The 26738-nt window shown below is 34.0% G+C and overlaps 1 protein-coding gene across 2 annotated transcripts in view; it reads right to left on the bottom strand.

Annotated features, from left to right (window-relative positions):
- Positions 1–26738, bottom strand: part of LOC128220719 (voltage-dependent calcium channel gamma-7 subunit-like) — a 159542-nt gene that overhangs the window by 85840 nt on the left and 46964 nt on the right. Inside the window, exon 1 of one of the 2 annotated variants that reach the window (XM_052929229.1) lies at positions 2057–2306. The exons of the other annotated variant lie outside the window; for it this stretch is intronic. The gene's annotated coding sequence lies outside the window, so the exon portion shown is untranslated. Of the gene's footprint in view, positions 1–2056; positions 2307–26738 lie in introns of those variants that run through there. 2 annotated transcript variants of the gene reach the window in all.

The following is a 26738-nucleotide window of genomic DNA, read 5'->3' as shown; positions in this document are numbered from 1 at the left end:
TAAATTTGTTAGTTCTACCTAAATAACAATGTCATGAGGCTTAGTAGTGATTGCAGCTATTTAAGAAGAGTATTTGCATTTTTATAAGTAGGAAATGAATTAAATCCAATTAATATCTTTCTTATTTTTTAAGATATCATCATAAACTCACAAGACTTTGTTGATTAGGTAGACTGGGGCGTTTTGACAGTAAAACAAATGTATAATGTCGAGAGACTTTTCCGAAAAATTGTTAATGCTTTTATCGTAAAACTAATAAAATCTTCTTTCGAATAATTGTGTCAACTCCTTACTACCCCAGAACGTGTTACAAAAGATGTGTGTATTACTCCTGAAAAAGATCGTTCCTCAAAACTACATAAAAATTAACATGAACTTTAGAAACGTTTAAATGCTTTGTCTTTCACACCTACCCTAACATTGTGGATGGCTCTAAAACAATATTAACTAGACGTCTGTGAAATTGACTTTGGGCTTAAACCACATATTACATTGTTACGTAATTCTGAGGGATTTTGTTTAAATGTTCCATCTTAATACCGTATTCAAATCATAAACGAGCATTATTACATATCAATATTTACGTACAAATTAGTCCAAACTTTTCTACGAACGCACATAATATAATCCCTATGAAACTTTTTATTGCCAGTAACGGTAGGTGCAATTCTATCGGCACCTCATGGCACCAAACGAAGCAATGAACCATTATGATAAATTTAATAAACCCACCATACGTCAATTCATATGATACAGTAATCTTTATTGTTCCACCGCATTTATTTGCTCTAAATTCGGAAGAAAATGACATTTACTGCTCACCTGAGATTTGGCCAGACGTTGCGTCTCTTGCTACACACTTTATTGGTTGAGATAAGGTATTGATTAAGGCATAATTGTATTTAGGCAAAATACACTAAAAATATACAGCATACTATGTTTAGCTAAACTTCGTGTGTTTCAGCATCTTTTATTGCTCGATGCCATTGATATATGGATGATTCTTCTTTATGTTAAACAATTTACCGTGAGCAAACTTTAATTCAAATAATTTAACCAAACGAAATTGATGTTATGTTGTTTGTTGTTTGTAATTTTATCTTGAATAGTTCAATTATTATATCGAATTTGTATTATGATCAAGCGTTCATGGCGTCATACTTGTATTAGTATTTACATGTTTTATGGCCAAGTGTTTATTGCGTCATACTTGTATTATGACTAAGTGTTCTTGACGTCATACTTGTATTATGAGTAAGTGTTCTTGCCGTCAGACTTGTATGATGAACAAGTGTTCATGGCGTCATACCTGTAAAAAGAATTAATGCTCCTGGCGTCATTAAAAGATAATATAAGACTCTGCTACTGTATGTTTTTCTGTTGTTTCATAAGCAGTTTACAAAATGCATATATATTATCCTTGCAATTGCATTTGCTAATTTCAATTTATATTTTAATACACATTTATAGTGCGCATAAATGAAATATCTTCATACCGAAAGATGGAAATTTTGTCACATGCTCTAGTACAGCCGTAAACCAAAAATCTACAAGAAACATCAGCTACAGTTTTGAAGCTATATTAAAGTCATCAAATATAAAGTATCATTGGAATGCATGAGTATGGGGAAGGCTAGAGTTAAAATTAATATTAAAGTATAAGAACTTATAAAAAATACAAATTATAAAACTAATATACAAGACCTCTTGTAACGAGTGAAGTATTCTTTAAGACTACGTCAAAAAGGGTAAAATAAGTAAATGTTCTCCACACATTCGACTTAAGCTAAGCTAGTTAATATGCAAGTCCCTTAAATATCACAAACCATAAAGCAATGCCTGTATTGCGCCACGGTTTATAACAATAACAGAAATGACATATTAACAAATAGTTGATACTAGTTTTCACGATTAAAAGAAATTTTAACTCTCACACGTTAACATTAAACGGTCAAAAAGAAATGCAACAAAACATCCGTAGATTAATAATAACCTAAGTAGTTATCCTAAAATAATACATAAACAAAATAAACAATATCCACAATAAAGCACTTACTTCAATGTTGTTTTGCTGGAGCAATACTATCCTCACAAGAAACACTGCTATTAAATAATGTTCAACATCTGAGTCTTGCACTGGTTTTCTATTTTCAATTATTCCTCAACTTGTTGCTCGAAATTTAACAATAGAACAATAATTGACCGTACATTCTGAATACTCGTTCATAAAGATGCGAGTGTTACGTTTATTGCTGCGTTCCAGTATCGAAATGACAAATATGAGCCCTTAAAATAACGCATCTACTTTCAAGCATTTGGATAACGACTGTGAATGACCAAAACTGAACCCAGATGAATTCAATGAAGTCTGTTTCTCCTATACAGATGAGCCATGCAATATCTGGAAGTAATGTACAGACATTGCCAATAATTTATATACCAAGCGTGGATAAATTGTGTCTTTTAAAAGTATGTTATTTGCTCTAAAAGTATTTGTTATTGAGTCAAAGGTATTGGTCATGATCTCTCACTTTACAGATTGATATAAATGCATAAATTTGATTTAATAAAACAGTGGTCACTACAGAGACAAGCAAAGCGGATTAAAATGTAATATGTCCCCATTTCAGGCAATATATCAAGGTCCAATCCAGGTTAGTATATGATCCCCTTAAAATAAAAAAATCAAGGCTAAGCATCAAATTTAACATGGTCCCATTTAATGACGAAAGATCAACAGCCTCAATTGTGCTTTGATTTCGTAAATAGATAAAAAAAATCCAAAGCAATGAAAAACATCCTAAAAGGAAACCTGATCCCTATAAAATTAATAGATAAAAGCTGAAATAAAAATGTTACATGATCCTTTTACAAGGCGAATGATTAAGGTCCTGCATCAGAGCACAAATCAGGTAAGTTATTTGCATATTTCCGTGCGCTGCCTTTCGTCGGTAGCTACAGTATGTGTTCGAAGACTAATCGCTAATTTTGCATAAATTTCAATACATTAATTTATTTCCTTCATAATAAAAAACACAAAATCATCAACGCCATCAGCAAAGAAATTATCTTGCGGTAAAACCGGTTCGCGAGCGCTCAACTGTCTAACAATTCGTTCACTTAAAAGTATGTTGGTTTTGTGCTGGTGTACTCTTTGCAATGTACACATATATGTTTATGAATCAGTTGCTTGTTATGCTTCTGAAATAAGCGTGCACGACGTTATTTCTTCATTTAGTAGTCTTAGTAAGTGCACTTGGCAAGGAAATCAATACGCTAATGGGATAAACTTATAATGTTCTTTTGCGACTAATGTTGACAAATTTGTCAATAATCCATCGGTCACGTTGTTAATTCGATAAACATCTAAAAAAACACACACACACGCACGCACGCACGCACACACACACAGACCTGTAAAATGTCCGAAAAACATAATGCTTTACAAACATTACTTAAATAGTTAATTAGCTAAACAGTAATTGTTATTGAGTTCCTGAAAGTTACTTCAGTTAGGGTATTGCTCTCTGAACCATAATTTGTCCGCAGTTGTCATTCTTTATTGAGTCTTTTCTAAGAGTGTAAGGAACACTGAGTACTAAATTATAGTCGTTGAATTCGGAGGACTTCAAAGTGCTTTGTTAGCCTTAAAATAACCATGACAGATTTTTGAAAACAAGTGATTCATACTGATAATCTTATACCAGTTAAGAAACAAACACTATTCTTGTGAGTTGTGCAGCTGTTGAAGTTTCGTCTCTATTACCCGTAAGGTCTTTAAACGATATTGTGTTGTTTTTTTTGTCAATATTATAGAAATTTATTCTCTTTGAACAGTCCCTTGAGCCCCGTTCCAAAACAATTGGGTATTTCTGATATATGATGAAATTTTTAGATATCACATTTGTATCCATGGTAAACACTTACATAACTAAATATAGAAACAAATGGATAATAACAATGTCCATATTTAGCAAAAAGATATCAACAAAGTGTTATTAATATGTCTCTTGTCCCAATATACCTCACATTCCATTTCCTGGGATGGTTCTCCCGTTGACTACAAGTGAAAAAAATAACAGACTTTGCTGTGCATGTGTTTGCATTGAAAAAAATAACTTCTTTTGAAAGATGTATTGTCTATCTTGTGGAAAAATAATCGTAAATCAAAATACCCTCTCGGGAAAATAATATGTCACAGAGAGGACATAATTGTGAAATTATACCTGGCAGTCTCGAAAAAGACACGCTGGCCAAAGATATGACCCGACATTTTTGATGCAGTATTATATCACGCCTCCAACATAATGACGAAACGCCATTGGCTCAGGACTGGTCATGCGGTGACCACATATTTTTTTCCAAATTGGGTCACCAAATTTATAACGTACCAAAATGACGTCTATTCGCTCTCACACGATTTGGTTTCCTTTGCCCCGTATATCCCATATCGGGTCACCTACTAGCCCCGTATCTTAAAATATCATTACAAATATTGAAATTGAATATTGAAAAAAGCCCCCAAGCATAACAAGTTGTATGGATGCATTGTTAATGTTATAGGCTCATATTAATAAGCTGAACTCATCGCTACCAAAATATGTGTATTTTAACTTCGGTAAAAATATAGCTGTTGGCATACCATTAAGATAACGAGCACATACTCTATTTCTAAATTAAGGTATACTATTTATTTATGTTATTACATTAAAAAATGAATTCCATTAGTACTGGTCACATATTATGTTAATTGAAGTTCTCGTAAAATCTTCTTAACTTGTAAAGATGAAATGTTGAAACGACAAACATTGGGGGTGTTTAGTGTTTGTTGATACAAATATAATATATGTTCGTTGTAAATGCCAACAGTTTAACATTTTGCTCATGGAGAAGTTCCTGCATATCAATATCTATGAAAGATTCCATCAAACAGCCATGGCTATAATCGCTTTATTTGGAAGTGAGCTGACATCCAAGTAATGGATATTACTTGTTATATTGACAGGAATATCAGATGTACAGATGCAAAGTCAACGATGCTGTCTGGAAAACAATTGACCTTGACCGTTTTTAGCAAAATGATAAAAATGACTTGTCAGAATCATGACCCGTTTGATCGGCGATATTTTTTTTTATTTTTTTTTTTTTGGGGGGGGGAGAAATAAAGACATTAAATATTGACAGTTTGCACGTCAAGAATTTCAGTATTCGTTACGATTTTATTATTTTCTTGCATTTCAATTTCATAGTAATGCTTAAAAAATAGGAATTATTGATGGCACAAAAATACTTCACACTATATAAACCACCTTATATAAGTTGTGATGTGTTGCTATTTCTTCTTTTTCATATTTTATTTTGCTTTACGACACCAGGAAGAAACTTTTGTAATATTATTACTTCCAATTTCTCACAAAACTTTATTGATTGATTGTCTTAAAACCTTTGGCACCCAAAACGTATTCACTTCGTCAAAAGACTACTGCGATCTGATTTTTACGGATTTTGATGATTTTTAATACATGCATGCATTTAATCTCAGTCAGTTTTAATTGTTTTTGAAACAATCTTATAAAAGAAGAAGCTATGTTATTTAAAACGTCGATTATGAATTAAGTCTGATTGAGAAATAAAGTTAGGTTTCATTGTTTCTGGTAATGTCTTCGACCCTAGCCCCACCATCACAAACAATTTTTAAAAGTTGAAGTATATTGCAAAAAAACCCTGAACCCATTAAAACATAAATAATAAATTAAAAAATTGGAAATACAACTGGTCATCATGCTTATATTTATTTTACCGGCTCACAATGTATAAATTTCAAATATGCTAAATAATGAAAGTATGCTTATTTTCTAGACGTTTTAGTTTCTACCTTACAATATGTTAACACTTCCCAATAGATTCATTAGGTATGATCTTACGGAAAAGCTTAAATCCGAAATGCTGTTACCCGGTGACTCTTTCTGGGGAGATCCACAATGACAACCAAAACGATGTTGTAAAAAAATCAGGAAAATACCTCCAACTACATCCTATCATTAAACTTATGTAAGGGGCTCATTTTCCTTTCATACCAATTACAACTCATGTTGAAGTCTGCATTTTTATTTTGGACTAAGTAGGTATATTATATTTTAAATTTTCCATGAGATGGCTATTTTCTGTTCTGACTGATATTGACACAAGAGCCTTCTGTTGTAGGATTTATTGGAATGAATGTTAAACTCTCCTTGTCAAATATGCTTCTAAAAGGACACACTAGACTTAAGATTATGCTTGGGCAGTTCGAACAGTTTGGTAACAAACAAACGTTTCAGCCACAGTTTGTGGTTGATTTCCACTCTAAATGTTTTGTGGTGACCGCCCAGAGTGGTTACAATTAATCATGGGCGGTATGATCGGACAGACGCGTTAATTGTCAATATTTACTAGTTGATTAATTGTTCCACAGGGTTTTAACGATTATCTGCACGCCTTTTACATGTCATTGGTTCACATATCTCAGTTCTTTCGGAAAGTAGTTGGTAACTGTCTCCCTGCAGCAAGGTTTGTGTATTTATTAAGGTCTGAACTATCAGTGCCAATCATGTTTTACTTTGCCCAAGTATTCATTTTAAATGGCAATGCTCGAATGTCTAAAGCGTTCATAACAAAAACATTTCCATCCGTAAATAATAGAACATTATATCTCTTACGATATGTATTCAGTTCGATGATACTGTTAATGTTATAGTGTTTTATGGTCATCCATTATGCATTATTTGTGAAGTCTATAGAAGAGGTTATACCTTTTTAATACTCATAATGTCGACGTAATAATTTGAATGTAAACGATATTTTAACAAATCTCTGATAAACCACTCCCTCCTTAAACTAACTCAACTCTTTAATAAACCCACACATGATCCAAGATATATTATTCTGTTTTGTCCTTGTACACATTTTACGAACAGTGTGAATAAAATCATGACCTGTCTGATTGTTTGCTTTCTCTTCCCAAATTATATTAATGTCGTGCAGAAAAGCAGAACAATGTATAGATAGCATTGTGCTAGAAAATGTGTGTGATTTCTAGAACGTACCAAAACGAATTATGGACAAATGTTTCAGTAAATTATATCATCTGTTTACTCTGTGTATGCGATCTCCAGTGATTGATTCAATTATTAGCACAGCTTTCGCGATGTCTGACGTTTTTTGCTTGATTCGATAAAAGTATCGACAAATGTCAACTTCGGCAAAAAATCAATAACAACCATATATTCAGCTTATTAATGTTATTAAATTAAATTCATTTTTATTCTTGTTGTAGTGCTCGTTCATAAGTTCAATATAAGATAATGTCGTTTGGAAAATAAGAGCATGAAATGAATTGAAGTATGATTGTCTGACAACCACAAGTGCGTTCAATCTTATTGAACGTTAGAAAAAGAAAAGAAACATTTTCCTGATACTAAAGTGTATGTGGTAAAGCCTACTTTCGGTAATTTATGTTAACAATTGCAATTATCAGATGCTTTTTACAGCTTCTTTAAATCTTACGAAAGCCTTTAATGTTCATTTCAGCACAAAGTTCTTGGAACAACTGACATATTGATATATTGGTATTTTAGAATTGCAGACACTGAAATGTATTGCTAATAAAAGTTGTGTTATTGAAAAAGATTAAGAAGAAGACACATCACCTTATGACGATGGTTTATTGTGCACTGTGATGTTGTTATTCTGTTCGGGAAATACTTTAAATCAAATACGAATTAAAATGAATACTACGGAATCTTTGAAATATTTCTAAGCAATTGCATACATTCAATCAACAATAATCGTTAGTTTGTACTTATTTGATTTAAGTTGCTTATGAAATCACTTTCGAGTTATATCACTGAACCAATCACACAATCAAACAAAACCGTAATTAAGTGAACATATGCGTTATTAACGCTAATGAAAATTGTGGTCTTCAAATACGATATCTGAACAAATATCAACATTTACTGAAGGTTTCCAGCTTTTGGTATCTACTTCTTCCTCATCCATATACTGAGACTGGCTTTCAATATGGGTTACGCAACTCCACTGCGTGGCGGTAGCGAAATTAATGTCTCAAAAATGTTGAAGAAGACACAACATACAATTATATACAAATTAGGTGGTAAGCTGCTATATCAAGAGCGCATTAAAGGCATCCCGCGTAGGGCTGATACCACTCTATGTGGCAGGAGTTTCCAGTCATGCACAGTCCTTGGAAAGAAGGTGTTTTCAAATGTCTTATCTATGATACGCTCCTGGTACAGTCTGCAATGGCCACTGGTGCGTGAGTCGCCTCCTTGCGGAGGTATTTGTCGGCGTTGATGTCATCAAGGTTTTCATTGATCTTGTTAATCATATTCAGTCTGCGGTGTTCACATAGCTGCGAAAGGGTAATCCAGTTGCGGTATTTGATCTTCTTGGAGACGCTTCCTGGAGTTCTTGACGAGTAGTCATTGTGAAATCATTGTCATTCTGTATTAACAAGCCTAAAGATTTGCCACACATAATTTCGTCAAATAAAAAAGTGCATTTAACATAACCATGAGCTAGTTCCTTTTAGTGCATGCAGTCATAGCATATCATACTCTTAGCATTTCGGATATTAATCATGTTATCTTAAAATTAATTTCAGGGTTTATTAGTTATCTTGATTCTTTTTTAATTTAGTTTTTTTAAATTATATAACATTCAAACATCGATTAAGAGACTCTGCCACTACATATAAAGTGATGCAGAAACATAACAAAATTGCAAAATAAAACTTGTAATATGTTTTTACAATCTGTCATAGTTCTCGGTCTTACCGGCTAGGCGGCTTGCGCGAGCCTCGAACTCAAACTTACGACGTTCTAATTTGCAGTTAAAAGCGTAACCGTCTGCGCTTTTCCGGATTACACAAAACAAAATTGAAAAGTTTGTTTTTTTTCGGCGAAAAGGATTTAGAATCCAAATAAATATCGGCTATGTTTAACTCCACCGATGACCTTCAACGCAGCGAAGGAAGGCCCTTGATTGGCCCACGAAAAGGATGCTAGTAGCCTCAGATCCTAACTTTATTAGAGTGCATTAGGTACACTATTTAGCAAGGGTATATTTAGCATTAAAATGTATGGTTTTTGTTAAAGGTTTGAACATATTTCAAGGAGATATTTTTATCAATATTTCGTTAATCTGTTTTAATCCAAACGCAGTAGTCTTTGAACGATATGAATAAGTTGCGGTGCAGACCTGTTCAAGACAATCAAATAAACCCAGTCTTGTAGGGGAAATGGAAATAATTGTGTCTTCAAACTTAAACAAAAAGCAAAATATATTGGATGAAAACATCTTTTTTTGTCAACACATCACAACACGTTTATGGTGTCAAGTATTTTGTTACCTATGAATAATCGTACTCTCAGCATTTCTTCCTGCAAACATTTACGAGTAATGATCATAAAAATACTTAAGAGTTCACTTTTTTTAAAAATTTGATGTATTTCTTCAAACCTACTTTTCATTGATGTACCGGTATACCTACATCCCTAATCATATAAACAAATGTCTCTATGAAAATACACTAAAACTTTGAGGCGCAAAATGATATCAATACAAATTGTAAAAGTCTTGATGTGCAAACAGTCAATACTTAATAACTCAAAATGTTCCCCCAAAACGATCGGAGATCAAACGGTAAACATTTTGACAAGTCATTTATATCATTTTGCTTAAAGCGGTTAGTGTCAATTATTTTCCAGACAGCATCGGTGACTTTGCAGCTGTATATCCGAGTTCCTTGTCAAAGTAACAAGTAATATCCATTACTCGGATGACAGTTCATTTCCAAATAAAGCGACTGAAGCAGTGGATCGTTGACGGAATCTTTCATAGATATCATAATGCAGTACATTATCCATGAGTAGTATTTTCGACTGTTTGCATTTATTAGAAAAGAATATTTTTCCAGCTACAAAGAATAGATGATACTCGTTGTTGTTTCAGTGTCACACATATAATGACTACAGGTTAATAAGAATATAGGAACACTTCTTTTAAAATAAAACATTTCTATTAATAAACGATGAATAATATGGCCATTTTTAGCTATTTATAGATTGTGTTCGTCAATGAAACGCCAAGCCAAGAAGTGAAATATTTGGACGTAAGTCACAGTTTTAACACACACATTTCGGTTGCAATGACTTATACTATGTATATTTGACCAAACCCTATATTCTACATTGGTAAAGTATTAAAAGCTTTTCTAAAATACTTGTTATGTTTTGGATATTTTTTTCCCTCAAATTTGAAATAAAATGATACTTTACGAAAACTGTCGGATCATATCTCTGGCCAGCCTGTCATTTTCCAGACTGCCAGATATATATTTTCAAAATTGCGTTCTCTCTCTGACATATTATTTCCCGAGAGGTCTTTTTGATTTATGATTATCTTTCCACAGGATAGACAATGCATCTTTCAAAATAAGTTATTACATTTAACTCTACAATTTTCGCAGCAAACCCTGCATATAGAATATATCCAAAGCACCGTTCCACAAAAAGGGAATGTGTGCTAAATATAAAGGGCACGAGAAATATCAATAAAAATATTCTAACATATCTCAGTTTAAAATAGACAATGGTGTTATCATTTGTTTCTATTTTTAAGTTATTCGCGTGCAATATTCATGTCAAATGAAATCAAATAACTGTAAGTATTGCATGAGGCGGTTTGCACCTTGACATGTTGCATTGAGAGGCAGTTTAACATGTTTGACTGATATATAACATATTTTCAGGGATTCTAAAATGTCCATAGTATAGATACGAAGTTTTGTGGTCAAATGTTAAAAGTTTTTGCATTCTATGTTCTAGGATAGGGGAGGGGCTATAATGACGTCGTTGAATTTGAGGCCAAGCTCTATGCGCACTGATGTTTAATTTGGAATAGAGGGCGGGCTAAAATTGCAAAACAGGGAGAAACATCACAAAGTTATTACACTGTTTGAAACCGTGCTAAAAAACTTTTAATTTCCATGATAAATCTCTATAACCCACCAAAGAGCATATAATAAATGAACTTTATTCCAGATATAAAGCATATAAACACAGACCAATGGTAAAGTAAGAGGGCGCACAAATTTAATTTGGTCAAACCTTTAACAAAGAGAGGATTACAAGTTGTTTTTTAAACATAAAAAATATTCCGTTATCGTTGTACACGCTGAATTTGGAGAAGAAAAACGGACACCTATGCATTACGTACGTCATATTACCCTCAACTTCCATCTTTGTACCTGAACCACCATCTCATTTCATTGCTTGGACATCGTGACATAGACATCATGTAAAGCGCTGTAAGCTGCATTCCCACATTCTTTCAGAAAGAGCAATTTGTGCGTAAATATTTGCAAACCATCGATAAAAGATTGCTGACAAAAGATCAGATCGCAGATTTTCATATTTCCGTTCGAAAATTAATGTTTAATGGTTAAACCGTTACTAACGGTTTTCAACCATTTTCGAGCTCAAAATCAAAGCAAATTATAGCAGTTATTGTGTTTAGTTTTTATAATACCTGCACATCGAAACAATACTTCTTATATTGAACCAAGCACTGTTTTAAAAGCAACATCTATCATGACCATCTACATTTGTGTGTGTTTCTTTCGCTGTCCATCGATTTAACTATGTCAACAGTCCATTATTTGGCCAATTTAGCAACAATTCCCTGCATTACTGGTTTATCCCATAATCGTATCATGCTCTTTGCGTTCGGACTCGGTAAAAATACTCCATGAAATAATGATGCCATGCACGCTTTGTTCGTGAGCATAATCAGCAATAAATATCTGAACATATATATGCTGACATTGCCAATTTCAATACGGGACAAGTAAGGACTTCAGTCTAACTGTACTCACGTTTGGACAAGTGGGCTCGCAAATCGGTTAGATCGCAAGTGAATTCCTATGCGTATGGCTTTAGATATATGTTTTGTGTTTGTTTGTTGTTGACTTGAAGTGGGGGTTATGGTGTAATGTAATGTAAACGTCATTCTATTCCTGAGTTGCTTTCCGACGCTACGTGTTCTAAATTTTGATCCTATGCCTTTAAAATAGATCTAGATTCATATGAGGCTTCTTGGCTTGTCTCTAATGATTCAATTATTGCGTTCAAATAAATGGCATGCATTTATTTCAAACTTTATGAAAGGTAGGGACGTCGAAATATGAACATTTTCACTATATTACTATATTACTACATTTAACTGAGCACATGACAAGTACCAAGCGGCCATAATGCATCAGTGTCTATCAATAACTGTCAGATATGCAGACCTGCTTCAGACGAACGGGATGACAAAGAGACTGGCAATGGAAAATCTATGTGCACTTGTCAATCAAACTCGATACATATTAAAAGTAAACATGTAAATAACTTGTGCTCAAATTACATAATATCTAATTTAATAAAATATTTCATTCTGTGTGATCAGTCACAAAACGTGCTGTAATACTTTATATTATTTCCAAAAACGACACAGACGTTGTGTTAACAATACCTATAACTAAATTAAGAATGTGAAAGACAAGTCATTCGCCACAATCTGGCATATTGTCTCAAAGCTGATAGTCCACTGCATGATGTGCACAAAAATAAGAACGCAGTGCCGAGTTTAATGTTGCAGATACCATGTTTGTCATTACTTATTGAAGATGCCGCAACACAATCTGCAATCTCTATCGTTTATTCATGGTAAACCTAGACACTTGATAATATGTTTTTGCCAACTAACGAGTTCGAATATCCACATTTTTCAGCGTTTGAAAACGATGACAAAGTTCACAAATGTTTATTGATATACGATTATTATCTTTGTAAAATACGAACATGGTATGCCAAAGGTTTTGTATACGATATGTAATATGGAAGGTACGGAATGCAATGCTAAAATATCAGAGTTGACAACAAGAATTGATGCCACGAGAAAAAGAACATGATAGTTTATTGACGGAATATTCGATTGATTTTCTTTGAGAAAATTATACAATTCCCAGCGTATATTACCATCTTGAGGTTAAAAGACACGCGATGTTTCGTATAAAGCTTGTCAGGTTAATGCTGTAAAGTACCATTTGCTGTGCTATTTTAAGACACCAACGCATTCTTATTCTAGTATAAACCTCAGGCCCCCAATGCCTCGAACTGTCTTAAGCGAAATAAGCTTACAAATACCTCAATTAGACACGAACTTACAAGTTTCAAAACCAGAAACAAACTAACAAACACCAAACACAGACACAAACTTTTAAACATTAAAAAATACACATTCTAACAAACAAAGACAAACTTTCAAACACCAGAAAAAGACACAAATTTACAGGCAAAAAAAAACATACACAAACCTACAAACACCACAAACATACACATACATACAAACTCCACAAACTGACCAAACATGCACCAACATATGCAGCAAGTTTCTTACGTCTTGAATCTACTAAACAAACATTAGTTGTCATAAAAATCATTTTTTTCCAAAGTAAAAACAAAAAGGGTTTTACCTTTACATACATTATAACAAAACACATATAGTGAGCCCAGCATAGTCCTGTTTTAAGAATTTAAATTTTTTTGAGAAAATGGGGCTAGAGTATAGTTTTATGTGTATTGTTCGTAGCTTTCTTTCGTTTTCAAAACACAAAGAATACAGTGGGGATAAGTCTAATAGCTAAAAATGTAACAAAATAAACTACCTCAATCGTTATGTTAACAAACATGTATTACATATTTACATTCAAATAAAACCACTGGAACCAGGAAGTTATGAATAATATATTCGGAACAAAACAATTCTTCGAACGCACAAACTATATCGAAAGGGAGACTGTTGTTTTCTAATTACGGTAGGTGCAGTACTATCAATTATACAATAAAACTACAGTGACCAGTTCTCACAAAGTAAAATATATAAACACTGCTGAGAAGAACATGGGCCAAGGGAGACACTATTGTACAAGCACCACCGACAGACCACACGCATCAACATAGCCTTATCAATATTTTATGAGATTACCCAAAGGCTTCACATATAGCGATGAACCATTACTTGACGTTAATGATACCGAACAGATCTGTTTATTTGCAATAACGTTTGCTCGAATTAGTACAACGTTATATAGCTGATGGATGTAAATGATGCTTCTCTGTAGGCACACGCTATTTGTTAAGGATTGCGAAAGTTGTTGATAACAGTTGAGGAAAAAAAACGAACTAAAACAATGGCAAGTCAGACGTCCATTTAAATGACAAATTAATCTTGATTGTTTCACCACATTTCCTGGTCTAAATTAGGAACAATATGACATTAACTGCTCACCTGAGATTTGGCCAGACCTGGCGTCTCGTGTTATAAACTGTATTGATTAAGTCGTTATTGTTTTCGAAAAAGAGTTTTACAAATCATATATAACCAAAATGACTGGGGAAACAACATAACCATGTTTCTGTATTTTGTTTTTTGTTTTGGATGTATGGAACGTCTTAACATTTAAATCACTCTAGGGAGGAAATAATGAAAATATATTTATAAACCAGATAATAAAAACATGTTTTCAGTCGGAAGCAGGAATCAAACTCGTGTTGTCTATATTTTAAGCCAAGGACGTAGATGTAGATAGTTTATTAGTTTGTACGGGTTATGCCTACATATTTCAGGACAAAAACATTATGTCGACATTATTCGCTACAACAGAGGCACGGCCTCCTATATCGCGTTACTATAGTTCCGATATATTTGTGCAAAATGTAACATGCATAGTCTGAACTGTTAAAAACTATCAAACTATCAAGCTGGCAATGATATACTACTACAACCGAATACATTGGATTTATTGGGGCAATGATAAGATTTAATCTGTGGGAAAACACATCTTCTTTTGAATTTCTGTATATCAAGTAGCGGTGTTAGGAAGAATTAGAGTTGCCACTGGCGTCGTACTCTATTGTCATGTTTTCTCTGAGGATTATGGAAATAAATCACAGGAAAACAAATATGTTTTGTTCATCTAAATAATGCAATAGAATTAACAGGGACGAGCCCAGCAGTCATTATTTAATAATGAGATTGTTTAAAGGAACTAGGCTGAAGTCCAACAAATACACGCCAAAAAACATAACTCTACAATCTAACATAAACAAAACGAGACTTTGATAAACTCCTTAAGCCAACATACACACAACGTGACACATCACTCCACTAGCCAACATGCACACAACGTGACACATCACTCCACTAGCCAACATGCACACAACGTGACACATCACTCCTTAAGCCAACATACACACAACGTGACACATCACTCCTTAAGCCAACATGCACACAACGTGACACATCACTCCACTAGCCAACATGCACTCAACGTGACACATCACTCCACTAGCCAACATGCACACAACGTGACACATCACTCCTTAAGCCAACATACACACAACGTAACACATCACTCCTTAAGCCAACATGCACACAACGTTACACATCACTCCACTAGCCAACATGCACTCAACGTGACACATCACTCCACTAGCCAACATGCACACAACGTGACACATCACTCCTTAAGCCATCATGCACACAACGTGACACATCACTCCACTAGCCAACATACACACAACGTGACACATCACTCCACTAGGCAACATGCACTCAACGTTACACATCACTCCACTAGCCAACATACACACAACGTGACACATCATTCCACTAGCCAACATACACACAACGTGACACATCACTCCACTAGTCAACATACACACAACATGACACATCACTCCACTAGCCAACATGCACACAACGTGACACATCACTCCACTAGCCATAATGCACTCAACGTGACACATCACTCCACTAGCCAACATGCACACAATGTGACACATCACTCCTTAAGCCAACATACATACAACGTAACACATCACTCCTTAAGCCAACATGCACACAACGTGACACATCATTCCACTAGCCAACATGCACTCAACGTGACACATCACTCCTTACGCCAACATGCACACAACGTGACACATCACTCCTTAAGCCATCATGCACACAACATGACACATCACTCCACTAGCAAACATACACACAACGTGACACATCACTCCACTAGGCAACATGCACTCAACGTTACACATCACTCCACTAGCCAACATACACACAACGTGACACATCATTCCACTAGCCAACATGCACACAACGTGACACATCACTCCACTAGTCAACATACACACAACATGACACATCACTCCACTAGTCAACATACACACAACGTGACACATCACTCCACTAGCCAACATGCATTCAACAAGAAACATAAGTCAACTCTTCAAATTCGTGGTTGGATATATTTTGATAATGCATTTCTTTATTTATAAGATATGTCTAAACTGGCCAGTGTATATGAGATAAATACATTCGTACTTCAAAACTGATCACTTTTTTCATAACTACATCCGGCTCTTCAAAAAAAAATGGTGTATGTATATCTAAACTTGTCCAGATTAGTAGACTTTTTCTAATTAAAAGGCAATTTTAAGTTTGAAATGCCAGTTCTAACAGTACCATCGAATGTCTTTAAATTGAAGTTTAACAAAGAATCAATTCAATCAATCAAAGTCCATAATAATGTTATCCGATGATTCTCTATGAAGATCCCCTATGGCGCCGAAAACCGATGATGTAAGCCTTGATTCACAACTACATGTATCACACTTGTTAAGTTTCAATATTTTCATTGTATTGCCTATCAAACAATTCATTTTGAAATTTGCTGCATTGTTTATGATAATTTAAAAAGAAATCTTGTAATAAATCGTTATGTATTGGCATGATATTCTTCGGCTACAAACAAAAAATATTGGCAAGTGTTATTTCGCCTTACCAGATTAACATGCGTTTTAAGCAATAACGTTGTTCTAATCGGTGATCAAGCAAAGGCCAAGCCAATAGTCTGGACAAAGCATCAAATTAAGGCATTTGGCATTACCCAGAAGGCATTTGTCTTTCGGGAAAACATCTTTGGTTTGTTCACTTAAGATGGATGAACGCCTCAAAGCATTATTCACAATTCGATGGGAGCATGCGCAGCCATTCCAAACATTGAATTAATAACCGTAGCTGTAAGGTGGAATTTTTAATTGTTTGAAGATTGTTCATACGCATAAGGAATTCAGTAAAGACCAACCAAAGACCCACAAATTAAACTTGAAACAAGCGTTTTATTGAGAGCACTAGAAAAGTTTATTGAAACTACGCGAATCTACGCCAAATCATTAAATTTCATTCAATACTGAAACACTTCAGAAACAAACTTTGTAGCCAAAAGTTTAAACATAAACCCGGTTTAATGGCACAGGGTAATCGTCAAAGACATAGAATACAAAAACAAAAAAATCACAAACAAGACACATGGAACAACAGAACAAAACTCCACAATCAACACAGTGCATACATACTATATAAAAACACTAGGTATGCTTATAAACCGATGGTTATACTGATGTGCTTACGACATTTTGCGGAACAACGTTGTAATACTTTATACCAGCATTTAATATTAGAATTCATATATTCCGATAAAATTACTTCAATTTTATTTCAAACGTATTTTGTCTCTAGGTGATGTTTCTACCTGACCGTAGAGTACTTGAAGTTAGTTTATCTGTTAATATTATATTTATTTCTTCATTTTTTTTTTCAAGTTGATGCTGGCCCCGATTAACATAATGTTTGTGGGGGGGGGGGGTTATTGTTGATAAATATTAGCCCAAGTGTAGGGAATGGGCCAACACCTTTCTTGAAAGCTCGAAATACGCTAATTATTGGCAAATAAGTAATATTTGCTATCAGAAATGACTTGAGTTTTCTTAACATTAAACGAACAAAGTGTTGCAAATGGACGAAACTATAATATGTTCACATGCAGACCCTTAATGTGTTTGACCTCTTTATGGTTCCAGGTTATTTGTGATTTTCATATGAAACTGATAACGTTTGTACATCTCATGACAAATGTTTTAACGTGCCTGGCGAGGTGTGTAAAAATAATCCCTCATAGTGTTTTAAAGATATATTTCAAGCATTTATTCGAGCGAGAAGCTATTTTTTTTAACCCAATTGCTCTTAAATAAAAAAATATTGTGTTTCCAAGATGCCTTTAGGCAATTTAACTTTATGCACTTCATTGAAAGCTAATTCATTTCTGTCATTGGCTTTTGGCGGCTTTTCCTGAAATGTTTACCACGCGACCTTTTTACCCATTCCTCAGCATTTTATAACTTTGACGGAAAAAAACACACAATTTATCAATCGCCTCAATTGTAATCTTCCTGAGTGACTATCTGAATTACCAAGATATCCCAAGCGCCTGTTTGACCATGATAAACATATTTGAAACACTCAATTAGCCAATTGCCGAAATTAAGACGAAAATTTGAGGCATACTAGAATTACATTATACAGATATCCATTACAATATCGAAAGCTGACGTAAAATTTAATTCTGCAAGCTAAGAGATTATCAATATCAATCTTTAGCTGCCAGAATTTCAATTCTCATCTATTTTCATTACTACATTACGCAATAACAAGAAAAAAACAGTGTATCATGTCGAATATTGTGTGCGTTTGTGCGGATCTGATTGGCTGAGAGCAAGATCTGCTAATGGAATGTAGACCCTTGAGAGTTATACGTACATCTTATCATATTTTCAACGCAACTAGTCTTGTTTTTCTTCTGCGCAATAAATCTTAATATATTTTTTACCATATCTATTTAATAACTTTGTTTTTATCATTTTTAAATTAGATATAGCAATTCTTAATATAATGGGTGCAAAAACAAATATTGTTTTCCATGATCAGGCAAATGCAGCAATAAGCTTAAAAGATACACGAAATTATAATGCATGCTATTAATTTAAGAAAGCAGAAGTATAATAACTTTGCTAAACGTATAAATCGCTTAAATAGTTAGGTGGAGTTATCCTGAAGACAACTTCAAAGGTGCCTCAATGTCTATCATAGCTACTGCCAAATTTTAAAACTCAATGTAAATACCTCTTAAACAAAAAATAATTGTATTCGGAGCCAATCGACTTTCTTGGTCAAACGATAAATCATTCCTAAATGACAATGTTGTCGAAATCGTAGACATCTCGGTGTTGTATTTAGTATTTCGAGCAAAGTGGAAATGTATCTCAAAGAACAAGTAAATGAAACCATGCACCTCTTATAAAACTTAACCATTGAATTTCAACAATATTTCAATGATTGGTTTATACAGTTATGCCTTCATTAACATTCTTTGAAGTCTTTGGGTATGAAGGGCAATATCGGTTGTTTGGAGAGATAACACTTATTTTCTTAAAGGAAAACAACAAAAAGTAAATTCAATTCAACCTAGGCTTACACATTATACGGTAAACAGAAGAGAGCTTGTTCTCCCACCTCAGATAAGTAGATCCATTAATTTAACCATGTTAGAAATTCTTATCTTGCCCACGGGCGAAGATAAAATGCCCGTATGGAACTTCTTTTAATGGTCACCACATTGTAATTACCTCCCTTGTTGAAGACTGTCGTCTGTAGCGCATCATGGAAACCTTGTCTGGTGGCAATATTTAGAACGCGAGTTAATTATTTCTCGCTTCAAGTGTCACCAGAAAACAGTTTTCACGCATCTTTCTAGAAATAATACTTCACTCTTCTTAGAACTATTTAAAGACCGATCAGACCATTTACATACTCTGAATCACTGCGCGAATATCCATGACAACCACGAATTAATGCATATCCGTACGCAATTATTTTCACTAAGCATAAAAGAGTTCCGGCAAAAAAATACATTTTGACTTAATTTTGTTTAACTGAGGTGGGAGAAAAAGCATCTACCATCGTTTCCGCAAAACACCCTACGCTCGGGTCGGAATGAACCTATCTTACACTCGCGGCCATAGAAGATACTTATAATCGTGTTTGCTTTACGGCCAAATTACCATGATTTCTCAACAAATACACTCGATGTTAAAAGATTCAAGATTATTAGACCTTGGAAAAACATTGAGATTTATGTATATCGAGTTACCGTTTTGTGAAGCAAACATGTTGCCTTAGGCAACGTAGTTGGCATTCTGCACTGTCATTTCTTCTGTAGCTCAGGATAACATATATGTTTGGTTTATGTGATCTTTCGAACTTATTGCTATGACGACTGCAAGTACACACTACATACGAATGATCTCGTTTTGGGCCTATTATTGTCTATGTCATAGCTAATCATTAACACGTTATGTATAGTATAGCATTGAAGACGATATTTTCAATTTACAGTTTGCTTAGCCATGAGTGCTTGGGAGTCATTACATTCATTCTGTTTGAAACTACAATGTCCGCATTGCTCCTGAACATATCTTTAAAATTCCAAAACCAAAAAGTATGAATTTAGAATAAAAACGATTGACAACTTGTAGATCTCCAAATACCTGTGTAAAGTTTTAACACACGAGAAACAAAATTTGAGAAGTTATATAATATAAACGTTCATGTATTAGCACCAAAATTCTTGTAAAAATAAATGAGCACCAAAAATCTGAGTCCAATATTGAAATCTTACACTTCATCAACTTTTTGTTATAAAAATCAGGAGTTATCTTTAAAAGTTAAGTTTCGTATTTAGCTTCGGGCGTATCCGTGCTACGTTCCAGCATGGTAATATCGAGTATGAACACTAAAAGGTTAAATGCAGTCACAATAAAACAATTTATTTCCAACTATAGGAATGATATTTGTAATTGAATTAAGCTGGACGAAGATGCTCTTCCCCGAATTTACCAAAACATATTGGTGCGCATTTACCTAAGTCAGGTAACCAATCACGTTTTGTTGATAGTTATGTTATCTTTGTCGTCTTATCGTATCATGAATCTCTTGTGCAGTGTTTGTTTGGCCTTGTTCAATATGGTCAAGAACAGGATTGTTTGCATTGTTTTAAGATTTTATCGTTTGGTTCTTATATTAACAGTCTAATACACACATAACTAAGACATATGTTATGGCATATATAGCGCAATCTACCTGGTAGGTTTTTGGTCTTTATATCCCAAACTGATCATCTGGAACTTTCCTCAGATCACATTTCGCAGTTGCTCGTTGCTCGAGCGAGGACCGACCTGGTATTCTGGCCAAGCATCATACAGCTCATAAAGATATGTGTCATTGTTCAATAAGACATTTGTCATTCAGGAAAACATCTTTCGGGATGGGGGTTTCCTCTTGGAGAATATATAACGATTTTATAACCCAATCAAGGCGAGTACTGGATGTACGCATAAAAGAGCCATTCATCATTCAGGGACAGTGCCTATCAAACATTGAATTACTTACCCTCTAGTGTAACTCTATAAATAATTTAGACATGTACCATTAATTGAATTATCTTTCGTATTCATAAATTCCTTTTTAAAGCCGAATTAGTCAACAAAAGAAACTAACAAAAGTAACACTTAATTATTTCATTAAACAGTTATCATTTTTTTAATCGCCGGATTTCTTCCGATATTGCATGCGAACCGGTAGTTAATTGAATTTTGTGCCTTCGTGGTCTCGGTCAAGTCTATAACAGATCCATTCTAACGGCACAGTGAGGATCGACTAGAGCTTGTGAAACTGTCCGCCAAGATTGTTTATTAAAATTAATTTCTTCTGATGAAGTTTGATAATAAATGTGGAGAATATAAGAACGTATCATCCTGTGAAATAGGTTATTAATCATACAATTGTAACTTAGTGCACTATCACTTAGTGTATGTGTCCTTTTGAAGACAACTAAGGTCTGGAAGACAGGAACACCTGACATAAAGAAGGCAATGAAAGTGTTTATTTCTGTTCATTATCGTTGATTAATTGATTGATTGATTGATTAATTGATTGATTGATTGATTGATTGATTGATTGATTGATTGATTGATTGATTGATTGATTGATTGATTGATTGATTGATTGGATGATTGATTGATTAACTGATAGATTGATTGATTGATTGATTGATTGATTGATTAATTAATTAATTGATTGATTGATTGATTGATTGATTGATTGATTGATTGATTGATTGATTGATTGATTGATTGATTGATTGATTGATTGATTGATTTTTATTCAGGTAAAAACGCAATAACAGTTATAAAAAACAAAAGGTTTACATGTAATAATTGATAAATGTGATAAAATAACTGTTATAACAAATGGATTATGACCTTAAATGACCTTAAAATACTAGAATGTAACTGCAAACCAAAACGGCAAACGACTATACTTTGTTTAATTCTAGTATCATTTTCTGTAAAAAAAAATGAGGTGATCAAGAATCTCCTTAGAAAAGCGTGTCCAAAAATATATTTTGGAACATTTGACCAAGATTTAAATGTTAATTAGACGTCATATTGCCCATTAAAGTCTCGAGGCCCCGAGGCTGGTTTCCATTATTTTTATTATTATTATTATTATTAAAACAGCTAATAACAGCATTCGGGCAAAAGAACGTTTTCATACTCCAGTCCTTACTGTGCTTCCATTAAAGTGTAGAAAACATTTGTTGAAGTTATAATCTTGCAAGCTGTATACAAATCAAAGAATTTAAAATATATTTTCGTTTTCACCAACGACTTATGTTATTGAAATGTTTTGACACAAGTCCAGTGTACGCATCAAACAAAACATATCAACAAACTTTGTTTGTTTGTTCTTTTTTACTTTTTGTAACTTATAAATAACAAATACTTGAGAACTTTATTCCATGAGATTGATCATCTCTTGTCAAGTATGCTTAAAGTGGTTGAGATGAGCTGTTCAATTTTCTCATGAGCATTGAAGCCAAATGCCTAAACAAGTTTTATGAAAACCATATTCCAATAGTGACCCAGAGGACAACATGTGTTGCCTATTGCCCAGAAACAATCAGACAACTCAACTTCAATGGAATCCATTGAAACTAATTTCACATTTTACTTTCTCTTCACACCGTTTCCATCATTGTTCTACTACACTTTTTAACAGAGACATATATCTGTAAAACAATCCCCTTAAGTCATATTCATTGCAAATTATCTCAAAATTACATGATACGTGTATGTGTATTTAAGCATTGTGAATTCAGTTGACGCACTTACTTATAAATAAATTTTCAGATACAATTTACCAATGTTTGGCAAATATATTTCGCTAAGTGCAATCACGGAAAATGCAATAATTAAAACATTCGAAAACAGTATCAGAAACTTGGCATTCTCACTGGCAGCTTATTTAGTAATGGCCAATGGTTGCACGTGATATTGCAACAGTGCGTATGCAAATGGTTTCCCTGACCTAATGCCAGCCATTCTACACATGCATATGAGGCTTCCAACTTACGTAAACATCAGTTTCGGTTTAATTCACACAGGTCATTGACCATTATTAATTCCAACACTGTCGGCGCCAAATATCACCGGCTTAAGCAATATTCCCTTTTATAGGAATCATAAAGATATTTTCAATAAGAATTCTTCAAAACGCATAGTTATAAATCAGTCACTCTATTACTTCTCCAACCATAGTGTCTTCGGTATCCTGTTTTTCTTTTACAGGAAGCGTTCGATTTTTATCAAACAATTGTACGCCTCTGCATCATAAGTCCATGAACCATTTTGGAAACTGAGTTTGTTTTAAATTATATTAGTAATGATGTCGCTACAATAATATCACTGCCAAGACATGAAGTCATAGAAATGGTAAGGCAATAATTGTTCAAATAGTATGTGTACATTTATAATGGCGAGAAACTATGTATGGTTTGAGTAACAATATCTTTCGTTCCTTTTTGTTCTTAATTTTAATTAAGTGGAAACTGTATAGTTTACTAACCCATGTTGGAAACGGTTGTTTATTGTACTGTTTTATTCGGCACCAGATCAGAAAGCAGACAGATGTACAAATAAAAGTGGCCAGACAATATAAAGTGTTTGATGTTGAAGCGAGGACAGACCAAAAGTCTTTGGCATACAGCACATGGGAGGTTTATTTGTTCAAGAAGCCATTTGTCATTCACGAGAGCAGCTTTGGAGATGTTCGTCCACTTCGATAATTTATAACGATTTCCTTTCGCTAGTTACAAATCAAGTGTTTACATACGCATCAGTCATTCAACATTCAATGGATATTGCAAAAATAATACATTGAAGAGGAATCTGCAAGGCAAACTGTTACACATATCTTAAGGATTTAGCATACTCATTCAATAATGATCGCGATCTTTTTCGGAAATTTGAGGTAAATATTTCATTTAGATGATTTTTATTCACTTCAAAACATTAGTTTCCGTGCTAAACCGGCGGGAACGAGGTAACATAAATGTCTCTTCGAGTTTTTAGTCGAAGCCTTCTAGATCCACATGTTCTTTCTACACTGTGAGAAAGACAGTGTACATTTTTCGTCAATATGATATGTTCTGATAGATTTACTAAAAGTTCGTTCTCATCAAATCTGTCATCGGCATTCAGAAACATGTACAACGTTATGAATATCCACAAGCGTGTTGCATTCATTCTGTTGAAAAGCTCATAAAGCCTATTACGTGAAGCAAAATAGTGTTTGTTATCAGAATTAATTCAATATGTTTTATACTGAAACGATTGTTTTTTGCAAATGTATGAATACTATAATATGCTCATATGCTTCCATACATCCAAACATTTTATTTACTTGACGTCTTCATTGCCCAAGATTGTTTGTAAAGTACCCGTTACTTTGGTTACCATTTGTCATATCATGCCCATACGTCAATATACCTGACAAGGGTTAACGAAAAGTGTATCTTGTTCAAAGACATCATTTTCACATTCAACCTATTTACCATCATTTAAACATTAAAGTCCATAAATAGAGAAAACTACATTTTCAAGAAGCCTTCAGGCAATTAAAATATGGTTTCCATTTAGAGCTTTATCATTCATTCCATAATCTTGACGCGGTGTTCCCCCAGAATTGTACCATGCTGACTTGTTTTACCTAAATATTCTATTCTGTTGCTAAGACGAAGACAATACAAATAATTCGCCTATCGCCTTAATTCTCCCATTAGTTCAATCTTATCTGTATCACCAAGACGTATTTCGCGCATTTTATGTGTGACAAATATATCGAAGCACTTAATTTTTAAGGAATTGTTGTTCGGGAACATTAGCAATGAAAATTATAAGGAAGTACATACACAGCCCTTGCAAAAACCAAAAGCTCCACTAAACAATTTGAAATTCTTGGCAGTCCCACTGGCTTAAGTGCAGGGCAATGGTTGCATTGGCGCAATAGTTGCACACGATATTTGGGGATATCGTTAAATGGTATAAACGCATCTGTTATCTGTCATTTAACAACTGAGGACATCTTTGTGTAATGGTTGCAGTGTAGGAATTTCTTATTTAAAGTAACGGACGAGATTAAAACACATACTACAGATAAAACACTTACTCGTACGTACGCGTACTCATATAAACCAATAGCTGTAATTAAAAAGAGCATTTGGTGGATAATGTATCTCGTTTTCAGCATGTTATAGAACCCAAATGAATGTGTATATACAAATGTATAATATCTTTAGATGAAACCTGGTAGCTATAAAATTAACATGAGTCTTAATCGAATATATACTCTATACTAATGCTTCTTTATGACTTCATTAAAAAGAACATGTACAACAGTTGTGCCCCTTAACATTTTATCTACAGTCAATATTTTGAATTGTTTGCGACTTCTTACAAATTGGCAAAACTATGCAGTAAGCAAATAATTTGTTGCAAAAGCAATATCTTATAGGAGCAGCAGATAAATGCAGAGGTACGCCGTTGTAGTAGTTGGTAAAAGAAACTCGAATGGGTTGAAGTTATACTCGTTAGAAAGTTGTTACAAGATTTCTTTGAAATGTATTTACAATTGCATCTGCGGAATTAAACATTCATAGAATGTTTGACGTACTTAAAATGTTTAACGACTCTCAAAATACAACTTCTTTTTCGTCTCTGCGTATTTTGAAGCCGGATGTTCGCCGTCATCTTCAATCGCGTCATAAATATAGGAAAGAAACAGTGAAAAGAGAGTTATTGCTTTCCGGCCAAGTCTTTTTTGGCAACCAGTCTGGCAGGAGTTTATATGCATTTTGAAGTTGATACAAATGTATTTGTCTATGGCCTGGGTGAGTGTCATATTTCGATTATTGTATACCATCAAAAGCGGCACAGAGTTGTATACAAATAATTTACAGTTCTGTTGAAATGATGATTACATAAACTGAAATATGGTATAGGTAGTGTGATGCATGTGAAGTTTTGTGTTGCTGTTCCATGTTTCTGGTTTGTGAATGTTTGTTTTTATGTTCCATATCATCGGAAATGACCCTGTGCCATTAAACGTGGTTTATGTGTTCGACTACTGGACTTGTTTCTGTAGTGATCCATATAGAATTTGGTATGGTGAAGCAAACAAATTGCCCCAGACAATGTCGTTGGTATTCTTTATTGGTTATAGAGGATAATTGATTGTTTCAGAGTAAGAACGAAATATATATATCTCCATGTGATCACCAACAGCTATGTTTTGCGAATGTGTAGCCTGCCACGAGTAACATGATTAAATTTGAG

This window comes from Mya arenaria, chromosome 2 (assembly GCF_026914265.1).
Source record: "Mya arenaria isolate MELC-2E11 chromosome 2, ASM2691426v1".
In the NCBI taxonomy this organism is placed as follows: Eukaryota; Metazoa; Mollusca; class Bivalvia; order Myida; family Myidae; genus Mya; species Mya arenaria.
The sequence above is the reverse complement of the archived record's forward strand: the minus strand, read 5'-3'. Positions and strand labels throughout refer to the sequence as shown.